The sequence below is a fragment of the Sceloporus undulatus genome, chromosome 1 (assembly GCF_019175285.1).
Source record: "Sceloporus undulatus isolate JIND9_A2432 ecotype Alabama chromosome 1, SceUnd_v1.1, whole genome shotgun sequence".
NCBI classification, from domain to species: Eukaryota; Metazoa; Chordata; class Lepidosauria; order Squamata; family Phrynosomatidae; genus Sceloporus; species Sceloporus undulatus.
Window position 1 is genome coordinate 161,520,562 of NC_056522.1, and position 13,127 is coordinate 161,533,688.

At 40.9% G+C, this 13,127-nt stretch overlaps 1 protein-coding gene across 1 annotated transcript in view; it reads left to right on the top strand.

The window, feature by feature from the left end:
- MAP2 (microtubule associated protein 2) overlaps positions 1 to 13,127 on the top strand; it is a 329,228-nt gene that overhangs the window by 131,482 nt on the left and 184,619 nt on the right. The window contains 1 exon segment of the mRNA XM_042447021.1: positions 8,959 to 9,022. The gene's annotated coding sequence lies outside the window, so the exon portion shown is untranslated.

Here is a 13,127-nt window from a genome sequence, read left to right on the forward strand (position 1 = left end):
GTATTCACTCCCTCTTCAGGCTAGCCCTGATATGGTATAATAAATAATGCAGCATGACAGCACTTTAAGCTGTAGTTTCATCCTATGGAATCCTGGTTTTTGGAGTTTTACAAAGACTTTAGCCTTCTCTGCCAAACATTGATAGTGTCGCATAAAACTATAAATTCCAATATTCTGTAGGATGTAGCCATGGGAGTAAAAGTGGTGTCATTATTTCTACAGTGTAGATGCACGCAGAGTGTAAAATAATATTCCTCAGGCTTTTAGTAGATGCTGACCCCTACCATGGCCTAATTCATAACTTGGCAGGATAATAAGCACTCATTTTCATGAAAGCTTCATGACAATTGCCACACTTTGTATTTTAGTACTAGACTTAGAAGAAATGAAAGTGGTCACCAGATTCTGATCTGTACAACATTCTGACCTATGAAATGGTTCGTTCCATGAATGATATTTTAAAGTCTATGGTATGCGCCATTTGGTATTTGTGATTTTCAGGAACTGAACATAACGAATCAGCACGTTCATACTCTTTCCAAAAGAAATTAAACAGCTACACAGTATTATTCAAAGTACCCCAACTGCCTTTGAAATTAGTGGGAGCGTATAACCATTTGTGCCAGGTATGATTTCTAAAGGTTTCCAATTGTAAAAGAAGAAGAAGCAGAAGATTATCACACACGCCATATCCTGTCCTATTCCCAGTGGCTTATCCTGGGTTGCATATGGATTGCATGTGGGATAATGCACATGCAACTCAGCTGACCCTATTGTTGTTATTGTGATTGTTTTTAAATGCTGTTTTAATTGTTTTATCTTGATGTATTTTTTATCTAAATCTGTACGCCGCTTTGATCAAAGTTGGAAAAGCGGGATAAAAATAAACTATTATTATTATTATTATCCCATGGCTTTTCAAGGGCGGGATTTTCCTGTCCTTGAAAAACTGCGGGATAAGCCTGGGTTACATATGGGAGAATAGAATAAGACCCGTCTTTGAAATTACACATGTGTGTATTCCATTGGGAAAAAGACAGGATAAGGCACATGCGATAATCTCTGCAGATAAACTGTTCTTTGTTGATGTGTGCCTTTAAGTCATTTCTCACTTAGGGTGACCCTAAGGAAGTTCACAGGATTTTCTTGGTGAGGGGTGTGTGTATGTGTATGTGTAATTTGCTGAGATCACCCATTGGGTTTCCATGGCCTAGTGGGTCTCCCAAAGTCCTAGTCCAATGCTCAAACTACTACACAGAAAGTATTTCGAGGGAAAATGTTACAGTGGCCTAATGTAAAGTGAGTTAATCTCTCAGTATTGTTCCCAATGGATAAATACCCTCATTTCTAGCAACACAGAAGTAACCTAATTTCTTAATTCAGTACAGTTGCTTCTTTCCTGAAACATGAAATAAAAGATACTAACAGGTGATATGTTGTATGTCTAAAAATATACAACATTTTGCATTGCATTTTGCTTATTTTTTTGGGGGGGGGGGTGTTGCCTGACAGGCATTGGTCATCTGTACCTTAACAACATCGGATGTAGGAGGTACTTAGTTTCTTATTATTGGCCTCATACAGACAGGCCAAAATAAAGCTGATTCGAGACACTTTGGAGATATGCTGTTTTAATGATGCATGCATCCTAAGAGGCTGGAAGCCATGCCAAAGCCACACTCCAGTCCTAAGGAGTGCAGCATAGCTTTGGCGCAGCTTCCGGACTCTCAGGATGCATGCATCATTAAAACAGCATACCTCCAAAGTGACCCAAAGCAGCTTTATTTTGGCCTGTCTGTATGGGCCCATTGATAGTATACTTGCTGGACACAGATCTCTTAACATTCCTATTTTCCTCTGTTAAGGTTTTATGATTTTTCAGAATCCAAGTGACTGAGATGGGATTTCTCTCTGATATTAGAGGAAACTCTGACATCTGTAGTCCTGAGCAGATTAGTAGAACTGGCCCAGAAATCAGTATGTTTCATCAAATCATCACATGTAGAGTGTGAATAATGTTATACAATGGATAATAAAATGCTTTCATAAACAAAACAAAGACCGAGGGTGCATCTACATGGTAGCAATAATGCAGCTTGATGCCATTTCAACTGCCATGGCTCCACCCTAGAGTCCTGGGATTTGTAGTTTTGGAGGACACCAGCATTCATTTGCCGAGAAGGCTAGAGATATTGTAAAATTGCAAAACCCAGAATTGCATAGGATGAAGCTACAGCACTTGAAGTGGTGTCAAACTGCATTATTTCTGCAGTGTAGATGCATCCAGAGTTACAGTTTTCCCAGAAAATGGGCTATGGATAGGACAAAATAAATGGTACATTGAAGACAATCCAAAAAGGAAGTGGGGCATAGAAAGAGAGAGAGAGAGAGAGAGAGAAGTGTTGCAGAGTGTCAAAGTCAATTACACAGTCATGTCATCTATGGGGAAGGAGAGTAAAGGGAGAAGTAGAGACCCCGATATGAGCCGAGGAGGGAGAAGGAATAATTCTGCAGTACAACGTCTGCACAATAATTTGGGATGTTGCACAACAGAGGTATTATCACAGAAACTGTGTGGATGGTCTTAGTACTGAAGGGTCCTAAGATAAACAGAAGGACGGTTGGTGCGTTTGCTGTGTCATTAGCTAAGGAAAGTGAGCAGCGTGTAAGACAGAGAAAGAGGATGAAAAGTGCTGAGAGTTCAGAATAATCTGGGAAGCACAGAAGTGGCCAATCCAGTTCTGAAGAGCTGGAAAGGCCTTCTTGCCAAAATGAGATGGGCAGATAAGGTACTCATATGTTGGCTCCCTGTGAAGAAATGTAAGACAGTAAGGCAAAGAAAAGCAGTCCTTTTATCCAACTGAAAATTTCCAGAATGATTTCAGAAACTTTGGGTTCTGTTTTGTTTTTCTAGCTGACTACCTAGCCTGAAATCCTTCTTTCTTCTCACTTCCCTGTTGCTTTTTTTCTTTCTAATATGCAATCTCTTTCTATGCAAGTTACCATAGAGATGGGTAATAGAGATGGCTTCTGCCTTAACCTCCTTTACAAAGGATCCTCTTTAAAAAAAAAAGAAATCACTCATGCAATACAGCAGCTTGTTTGTGTGTTTCAGGGCTTTCAGCTGTAGTTTCCATCCAAAGGGAGTAAGGATGGGAACAAAAGGCAGGGACTACAGCACCCAGGTATGCTGAGATGCATTGCTTTAGGTCTGTCTAAATATGCACCTGTGGTTGCTAAATAAATGAGCAGGGACCATTTCATTCTGTGACCAGGAAAACAGGAGTCTCATTAGGATTTGTTGATTTTCATGAGAAGGGAGAAGTTATATTTATGCAGGCTCCCCAAATTGTGAAGTGTAACCTATCAGCTGCAAGTACGGTTCACGGAAAGTTGTGGAGTACTCCGTAAATATTTATTTTCCAATGTTGCCTCAAATTTTGCAACCTGAGTGTTGGTCGAACACTTTATAGTGAGGGTTGCATTTGATTGGATAGGCTGCTGCTTGTGAAGACTATTTGTAGCATTAGTTGTGAGAGTTCTATTCTCTTATGGCTTCTGTATGGGCAGAATTAAAGTAATTTCTTTAATCAGGAAAGGGATGGATGAGGCCACCCAAAACCAAGTGTCACAAAACCCAGCCCTTCAAACTAATTGAAGACACAGTTGTCAAATTCAGTTTGATGCTACCATTGTAATGTATTACTTATGCAAAATTGTAACGGAGAAGGATGGGATGAAAACTCAGTCTCATTCACTTTCCCTGCACCTACCCCCTTGACTCTATCTGTAGTGATTCCTTCCCCAGTTACACTTATCTGCCTTGCATTCCACCAGGCATCACTGCTATCAGTAGAGTAGCTCCTTGCCCCTGAACCTGGAAGCTCCGCAATGATTTCTTTAATCTTCGCAGATGGATGCAAAAGTTTTTTTTATTTAAAAATAATCTATTTTCATTTTTTTAAAAACCCTTTGTGGAATTGCTATCTGTAGAGGCTATGTTCTGTCCCTCTGTGCTTTGTTACTTTTAACTGTGATTTTAAATGCTTGTTTAATTGATTTTTATTAGTTTTTATTGTGTATGCTGCTTTTATTGCGTATGCTGTTGGCAGAAAAGCAACCTGTCACCTAAATACAATTGCTAGTCCTAACTAAAGTAGGTCCATTAAATCAATTGATGAATGGTTAGTTGGACACTTACGTACATGCCACAGTGTCTTCAATGTCTACCCTAGATGGACCTAACAGTTGAATGTTAGCAGATCTAAATTAAAAGTGTAAGAGTGTCAGTCTCACTTTTGCCTTAATTCTGATTGAATCATGACAGTGACTATTCCTCCCTCATCTATACAGTCGGCCCTTCTTATCCATGGATTTTTTTATCCATGGATTCAAGCATCCATGTCTTGAAAATGTTTTTAAAAAAAAAGGTATAAATTCCAAACATCCAACTTTGCTTTTCCATTTTATATAAGGGACACCATTTTGTTATGCCATTATATTTAATGGGACTTGAACATTCATGGATTTTGGTATTCACGGGGGATCCTGGAACCAAACCCCAGTGGATAACAAGGGTTATGCATATGTATTTATATTGTATGGAGGTTTTATTTTATTATTGCACCTAGTGCACTGTATTTACATTTTATATATAGCTGTGTGATACTGCTTTTTTATTATGTTACTAGTATTTTGAAACGGCCCTTGGGCTACTCAATAAATTGTATGTGTGTAAAACAAGGGCCCACTGTTCTTCCATCTCTGTAGAGATGGATTCCAAGATGTATTAAGGGCAAACAGAATACAAAAAGGAAAAGAATATTTTTACCTGGATTCTTTTATATATTAGTGCATGCATATTTGTGCTAAGTCTATTGGTCAGGAATTCTGCTACTCCCCCCCTCACTACTCCAGGGCTCACTATTGCACCGAGATAACATGCCTCAACCATTCTTTATCTAATGAAGTGGATGGGGGGGGAGGGGGTAAAAGCATCTGACTATATCCTATAATGTGCTGACTGAGGAATCTTCCACCTAGATCTACTGGGATCCTCCAGGTCTCAATGATGATGTCATTGATCTTCATCTGCTATCCCCCTTATATCAACTGGCTTGGGGGCATGCCATGCTTCTCCAGTCTGTGCTGTTCTCCACCAAGCATTGTGTTATGGGCTAGAGGCTATCATAGCACAACAGGGAGTCCATTGTGGAAAGAGGAAAATACCAATTTCTCCAATGACAAAGAGAAAGAAAAGAAAAAGAAACATACAAGCATAATATGTCTTCCATTGTTTATGCACTAACAAGATGCCAGCCATTATCTTAGCATGGCAGGAGAGGGGTGGCCCATGGATCTTTCCCATTGGGGCAGCAAAACCACTCTAGATCATCCTCCTGCAGCCACAGTCCTAGACATGGCTCTTTTGAAAATAATCTGCATAATTTCAGGTATGGTAAACATCACTTCTCTGAAAGCCATTGCGTGGGTTTGAAGTGTGGAATGGAATAGGGAATCCATCCTATTAGCCCAGATTTTTTGGCCACACATGAGAAAGCATGGCTAGAAAACTCACTAGAAAAGACGATAATCTGGAAGTAGAAGGCAGGAGGAAAGAGAAAGACCCAATGCCAAATGGATATAAAGGGCATTGCCCTGAGTCTGCTGGATCTGACAGCCTTGTTGACTCAGGTCAAGATTGTTATCCAACCAACCCATACACTCATTTTCAGAAATATCAGTATGTAATCAACCTTTAAAGAACAGGTCACTGCCTGGCTGAGTCGAATAAAATGATCGTGCCATAATGATTAAGGTTGATTCACGTACTGGTGCTCATGGTTACCATGTCAGTGAGAGTGGTTAATTTGCTCTGCACTTAGAAGGAGTATCCAAAGTGCTGAAACTATTTGGGGATGAGTCAAGCACTTTGGATGGCTCCTTTAAACTGTACACCAAAATCCAGAGCAGAATCATACTCCATTGATGTGGGAGCAACAAGCCATCAGGTATGACTGTTTTCTCAGAATATGGGCCAGACTTTCAGAGAGTGGAGTTAAACTGTGTAGGCCTCCTAGAATACAGCCTGGAGATACATAGGTGCAAAACATGGTGAATGCTACGAAAAGAGAGAGGCATATGTCTCATTCTAGTCACTTCTGCTCCCATTCCATAGAACCTACTACAGGTTGTTATCTCTTATCTGAAATTCTGGGATTCTATTTTGGATTTATTAGATTTTTTTGGGGGGGGGATTTTGGAATATCTATATACAGTGGGTCTGTCACATTCACTGGGATTAGGGCCACAGGATCTCCATGAAAGTGGAAAAATGAAAAGAAAATCCCTATGCCAAACCAATGTCCTGGATTAGGAAACTGGAAATACTCAAACTCATGACTCTTGGGAGAGTTGTACTAGACATTATGTGCTACAAGAATATATAACCAATGTTAACGCAGTGGAAATAACTAGTTACAAATACCAGTTAGTTGGAAGTCAGTAAATTTCCAACAATGAAGGTATAACTACACGCTTAATGACATATACCTTGACTCTTTTTGTGATGCAACTGTAACTATTTTAGTTATTTTAATAGCCATGGGGACATGGCTTGGTCATACATTGGCGGAGGCCTAATTCAGGGGCTGGCTTGCCCTACACCTTGTCTAATGAAAAACATTGAGATGGATTTTAAAAAATGTAACCAAAAGTAACTATTTTACATTCTGAGAAGGAGGATGGAAAGTTACTATTTAAAAGCACAATTGTAACAATGGTCCAAAACACACTGCAGAAATAATCAGTTTGAGACTGCTTTAACAGCCCTGGATCATGCTAGGAAATCCTAGGAATTGCAATTTATTGTGGCACCAGAGCTCTCTGACAGAGAAGACTAAAATGTCTCACAAAACTACAGTTCCCAGAATTCCCTAGCATTGAGCCAAGGCAGTCAAAGTGGTCTCAAACGGATTATTTCTGCAGTATGTTTTGGACCAATAACTACTTGGGTTGGATCCTTTCAACTATGAGGCAATTTATTTTTTTTAAAAAAAATTAACTTCCTAAAATCTATTACTATTTTTAGGAAGAATTAAGTATATATCAGAATTTCTAATCCAGAATTAGTATTATTTATGAGACACTTTTGTAACTGAATTGTATTCATATTCATTAAGAGAAAGAATATTCTTTATACTCATCTCTATATTCAGTAGTCTATATAAATAATTTCCACTAGAGTAGACCCATAGAGTAGAAACAATGGAAACTTTTACATGAGTTCCACCTTTTCAGTGGATCTAGCTAGATGAAAATTACTATAGGATTTAGGCCAAATAGACTTATTGTCAGACACATTCTTATACAGCAGATTAAAAGGGGATTAATTTTCTTCATTATTTCTCTCAGCTTCTCAAAGGGGACGAAGCCTAACAAATACACAGAAGATAATCTTTCCAAAGCACTTCCCAATCACTTGCCAATTATTTCTTTGCCGCAAACAAAACAAATCAATAGGCAACTAGATTTCTGAACAGCATGGTGGCTACACCAATGCATCGTTACCAAAAGTTAGTCCTATAGAATTTGGGAGATTACTTTTGAGAAAACATACATAGGTTTGGCAGCAATCTGAAAGAACAGAAATAATAAAATCAGATCACATTTGAGCACCATCTGCTGCCCTCCGCTTAACCCAAACAAAAAATATTTCACCAACTGTGATGACTTATATGTATATAATCTCTGCGGTGATTCAGTAGGAAGGCTCATCTTGAAACACTCATTCAGTTGCATGATTTTACCTACCTACACAGCATGTTCCTGAATGTTTTCAATCCCCAGCAGAAGGTTTGTGGTTATCCAGTGTGTTTGTGTCTCTAGCTATAGGAGTGGATATTGACTTATGGCAGAAATCTAGTGGCAACTTTTGTTTGTGGCTCAGACTTCTTTCACACTGTTATCATGTTTGGAAAATAGTCTTGTATTTCTTTTGTGAGTCAGGGAGAAAACACGTGGAAGTACAAAGAAAAAGAAATCAAGGGGGGGGGGGGTGGGGGGTAGAATATTACCAGTACATAGTACTGAGGGTAAAACATTTTTTAAAAAAGGAATCTGGGTTAAAATTTGCACAGACTACAGTGCTCTTTTGTCTATCTATGCTTTTGCCACTGACATAAAAGCAAGCCAGTTGACAGTATTCTTCAGATTAGAGCCTGATTACTGAGGACACGTTTGTGTTGGTTTAATTAAAATGCTTTGCAGGCATTCGGTACCAGGAATCCTTTCGACAGGCTGCTAAGCTGAGGAGAGGCAGCATCCCATTGTAAGTGAATGATGGCGAGGCTGCTGCTTGCCATCTTTCTGGAAAATTCTGGTGCCAGCGAGCTCCTCTGTGTTTTCCCACTCGGCCTCTTTCCTTTTTCACACGCGAGCGGACTTGATCATTTGAGTTTTCCTTCCCCTCTCCCGGCACATTTGCCGAAGCTACAAGCTGGTGCTGGCAGACTGGGTCGCTGGAGGTAGACATGAGCTCACGGATCTCAACGCTGCTTTGGGAGAATGATATGCTGCAGTTACTTAAGGATATGCCTTTGTGGTATTGCAGCACAGGAACTGGTAATGATTCTCCCTTTTATCCCTACCCTTTGTTTTACCATCAGCTTTATGTGAATTCCTTTTGTTAAATACCTGCAACGCTGAGCTTTTTTTGCTATTAGGTGCCAGGATGTATAAATATTAGAGGAAGTCAGACTCTGTATGTGAGGCACAGGGTTGAGATATATTTGGTTATGAAGATTTTTTTTGTAATGTGGGGGTGGTGGTAAATTTTTGCATGGATTTTTGTGGCATTTTTAAAAACCTGAATTCAGGGATGGGAGATTATTTAGACGTAGAAGAGCAAACCTTTTCTGTGTAATGATTTTAATTTGTGGGGTGGGGCTTCTTTTGCAGATTCACCAGCCATTTCTTTCTAGCGTGAGATATCCTCGTGTTTTGACTGGGCTGCAGACAAAAGGTAAGGCGTACTGTTTTTCACCTGTCTGTGCTCAGTTAAGGGAGAAGTGTTTCATTTGCAGGTGATCTTTTGCATAGACTTCTCATTCCCACCCTGCTGTGTACTGTAATATAGTTTCCCCCTGGGTATTATGTTTTGGCCGTGGCTTGTCATCAGCAGTCCATTGTAATGGTGGCATTCTTTTTTAAAACAAAAAACAAACAAACTACTTGATGCATGGAGATGGTTTTCACATAAGCCCAGTCATTTTCCTCCCTGGAGTTGGCACAAAGTAAAAGCATAGCATCTCCTGCATCCCCTGTAGACCTGCAGAATGGCACAGACTCACACATGCACACATTCAACCTTCATCCGAAGAAAGATAAACTGTAATGAAATTATGGAATCATCGATGGTTGAAATTCTCTTCCATAAGGTATAAAGATTATATACCTGATTTGCTTCTTAGGGTCTGTTGCAGACAGCTGCTATTTTTCATAGGGAGGGGGAAAAACAATCTGTTAACCATGGTAACTAAGAGAATGTAACCATGTGATTGTTTTTGTACATGACTTTTAAAACATATTAAGTACATGAGGGAACTGCATATGCCTTCTTTCTGATATTTTTTTCAATCAGTTGATAAGAACCTACGCCTACATGTTGCCACAAAAGCTGCAGAAATTTTGTTGCTGAGACACATAGAAATATACATATATTGTCTTGCTCTCCACTCATTATTTTCATTGCTGTAAAAACACTTTGCATCTATCTGCATGACATGAGATATTTGGGAAAGAAGAGAAGGTGTTGTGTGTGCGCGCGCGTGCGCGTGCACACCCTCTGTAACAATTAATCTGTTCTCTTTGGGCCTCTACAGACTAGAAAGAGCCGCATCGAGGTGGAGTGTGGGCTTGGCGACCACACGCGCGCACACCCTGACTCTGCCCTAATGTACGTCACACCACCTACCCACCCGCCCACACCACCCAGCGGGTAGTGTCAAACAATTTCTTTGGTGCAACATTTAGATGTGCTGCACCAGAAAAGTTGAAAAGCCGTCGCTGCTGCAGAAAGGGCAGTTTTTTGCCACTCTAAAAAGGAGCAGCATAATGCAGGATCGAGCCGCAGTGCCAATCCAGTGCTGAAAGGAGCGGTAGGATGCTGCTCTATCTGTCGGTCTGTTGCTTTGTCCTTTGTTTTGGATTTTGAATGGGGCCTAATCTGTTTTGGGCACTCTTAACCCACCTTAAGGGCGTGGAACACAAATTTATGCTTCAGGAATTATTGTGTGGAACACCTGCTTTTTGATGTGACAGTCTGCACAAAATTGATGGATTTAAGATTTCTCTTTATTATGTTTGTTCAACCAAAAAGCATCATGTGACGTATGAATGTGAAAATTTGTACAGTGAAGCCTTGCCTTACACAGGGATCTGTTCCGGACTCCCCCGTGTAAGGCAAATATGGCGTAAGCTCAAGCCCCATTCAGTAGAATGGAGCTTGTGCTGTGGAGCGCGGCATATGCACACCATGGGCATGCGCGCCATTCAATAGATTGCAGTGCGGTATTACAAATAAATATGCCACACAGATATAGTTGGTTGTGAGAGCTTCAGAACTGTCGTAGCTTCTTGTTGCAAGCCCAGGTTTACTGTTTCATAATGCATTAAGTGGCTCTCCATGCATGCTTTTTGTGTACAGTGTGTGTTTTGTGTGTGAAATGTGGTTGTGCCCACATCTGTGTATTCAGCCTTATAGTCCAGGTGTTGTATGCATCCATGAAACGTAGACATTATGCTGGTCAGAAAAGTGACACCATTTGAGGTCTCTTCCAACTCTATGATTCTATTATTCCCCATCAATTATTCCCAAAATGGGGATCCTCTGATATTCGGGCTTCATCGAGCTTCAGGCCACCTAGCCATGGCCTTCCTTTGAGGCCCCCCCCCATAAGAGCACCACGGGCATATCACCTTTTCATAAAAGGTGGTGTGGTGTGTGTGTGTGTGGTGTGTGTGTTGTAATTGGTCCCTAGAGACATATGCCAAGCTTCTTAGCATGTGTAAGTAGCAACTCAAGGAGTCTACTGTATACTCTGTGAGGACATGAGGGCACACACACCGCTTGTTTGAGACCCCTGCTTTGAGGTGCCCGTAAACCCTGAAGCCAGGGTTCCTAGAGGCTCCACATGCCTGGGAAAGTTGGGTTTCCTTGGTAGCTAACACCATGCCAATATCAAGGACACTGGAGTGCCTGGAGAGGCAGTTCCTGAAGGAATGGCTTTCTCCTCACTAGAAGGTCCTTCACCCCTGAATGATACTGTTAAAAAAACTAGAGAAGCCGCTAGGTTTCAAAATCATCCTCTGATCTTTGTGTTTATCTTGTTACATGCTCCTTATTACTGTCGTTATGTTCATCTGGTTTCAAAGAATGTGAACATACAAAGCTTTCCTATACTACTGGTCTGTTTATTATTATTATATTATTAGTAGTAGTAGTAGTAGTAGTAGTTTTCTTAATCTCTTTCTTAACACTGACTCTAATCCATTTGTGGGAGCCAGCATGGTGTAGTGGTTTGAGCAATGGACATACTCTGGGAGACCAGGGTTTGAATCCCTGCTGGGCTATGGAAACCACTGATTGACCTTCAGCAAGTCACATTCTTTCAGCCTCAGAGGAAGACAAAGGCAAACCTTCTCTAGACAAATCTTGCCAGAAAACTCTGTGATAGGTTCACTTAGGGTTGCCATAAGTTAGAAATGACAACATGTCCAATGGTGGTAAGCTGTTGGGTCTGAGGGCTGTGGTTTAAAACTCTTTGGACTCTCGTATGGCTGCACTGACTACAGTGCCACCGTGTCATACGTGACACATATACGCTGCTTTCAGCAAATGCTGAAAGCAGCACTGCTTCTCCGGCGCCATGCACTTGAAGAAACAATGGTGCGTGTGCCCATAACAGGTTTTTTTTTATGCGGGGGGGGGGGGCCAAAACGGATCCCCCATGTAAAACAAGAGCACACTGTATCTAAAACACACACAACAGACAAATCTTGAAAGTGGTTGGACATCCGTGTCTGTTTTTTGACAGTGTTTTTTATTTTTAAACCAAACAGTTTCAGGTGGGCCCTACAACCTATTTAAAGGAAAATCACCTCTCAGGAGGGTTCCAGGACGGTCAAGTCACCCTTTCTGGAGTTCCCTTTCCCCTGGCCCAAGAAAGGGTGACTCTGGAGTCTGAAAAATCAAGGGCCACAAAAACAGCCACAGGGTGTTACATGTACTGTACCCCAGCCCCACATTTTGCACACCCCGTCCAATCTGACTCGTGTGTGTGTTTGCCACAACCTCTGGCAAAGGGCTTTTTCCCATTTAGTGTTATCGGAGCTTCTTCCAATGAGATCTAATACTCCCCACTTTATTTGTGGTCGGATGAATAACCTACAAAAATATGTTTTCCTGCACAGTCAGTGTGCCAGGATGATGGAGGGCCCCAACATCGCCGCACCCCAACTTGGTAGATAAAATTGTACCCCCGAGCATATTTATGAAATTTATTGTGCAGTCCATGCATGCTTGTTCTGAACAAATACAGTCTGTTTAGTGGTGTTAACACCAGATAAATGTACACAGAATGCTTTTTACTTTTAAAACCTTGCTGAAAATAATATCTGTCCCCCTCTTGCTGATTTCTGTTTGCTCATCATCACCATTCCCACAGAAATTTGAAACTGGCTTCTAAAGGAAGGGGATGAGATGCCCACTTGCTGTTATTTAAGTGCTAACATACAATACTGCAATAAGCAAAGTCTGGTGGCTCTTTTGGATGTGTTTGGAACCCCACAGTGAGTGTGTATTTGTTTGTGTGAAAGGGGGGGGGAGGGATAACTTGGAATGGGGAATCAGAAGATAGGGAAATGGCTGAATATATTTTTCACCTACTACTTTTCTGCTTCTGAACACCCTCCTAGAAGTCAGGTTTTCCTAGCTAAAATGATACTCTTGGTTCTGAGGGTCTCAGACTATCCATTGTTTGGGAAGAAATGCTCTGACAAAGCCTGAATGAAAAAGTTTAAAATCGGTGGAAACAATTAGACACAGACCCCCACCTGCTGTATGGATT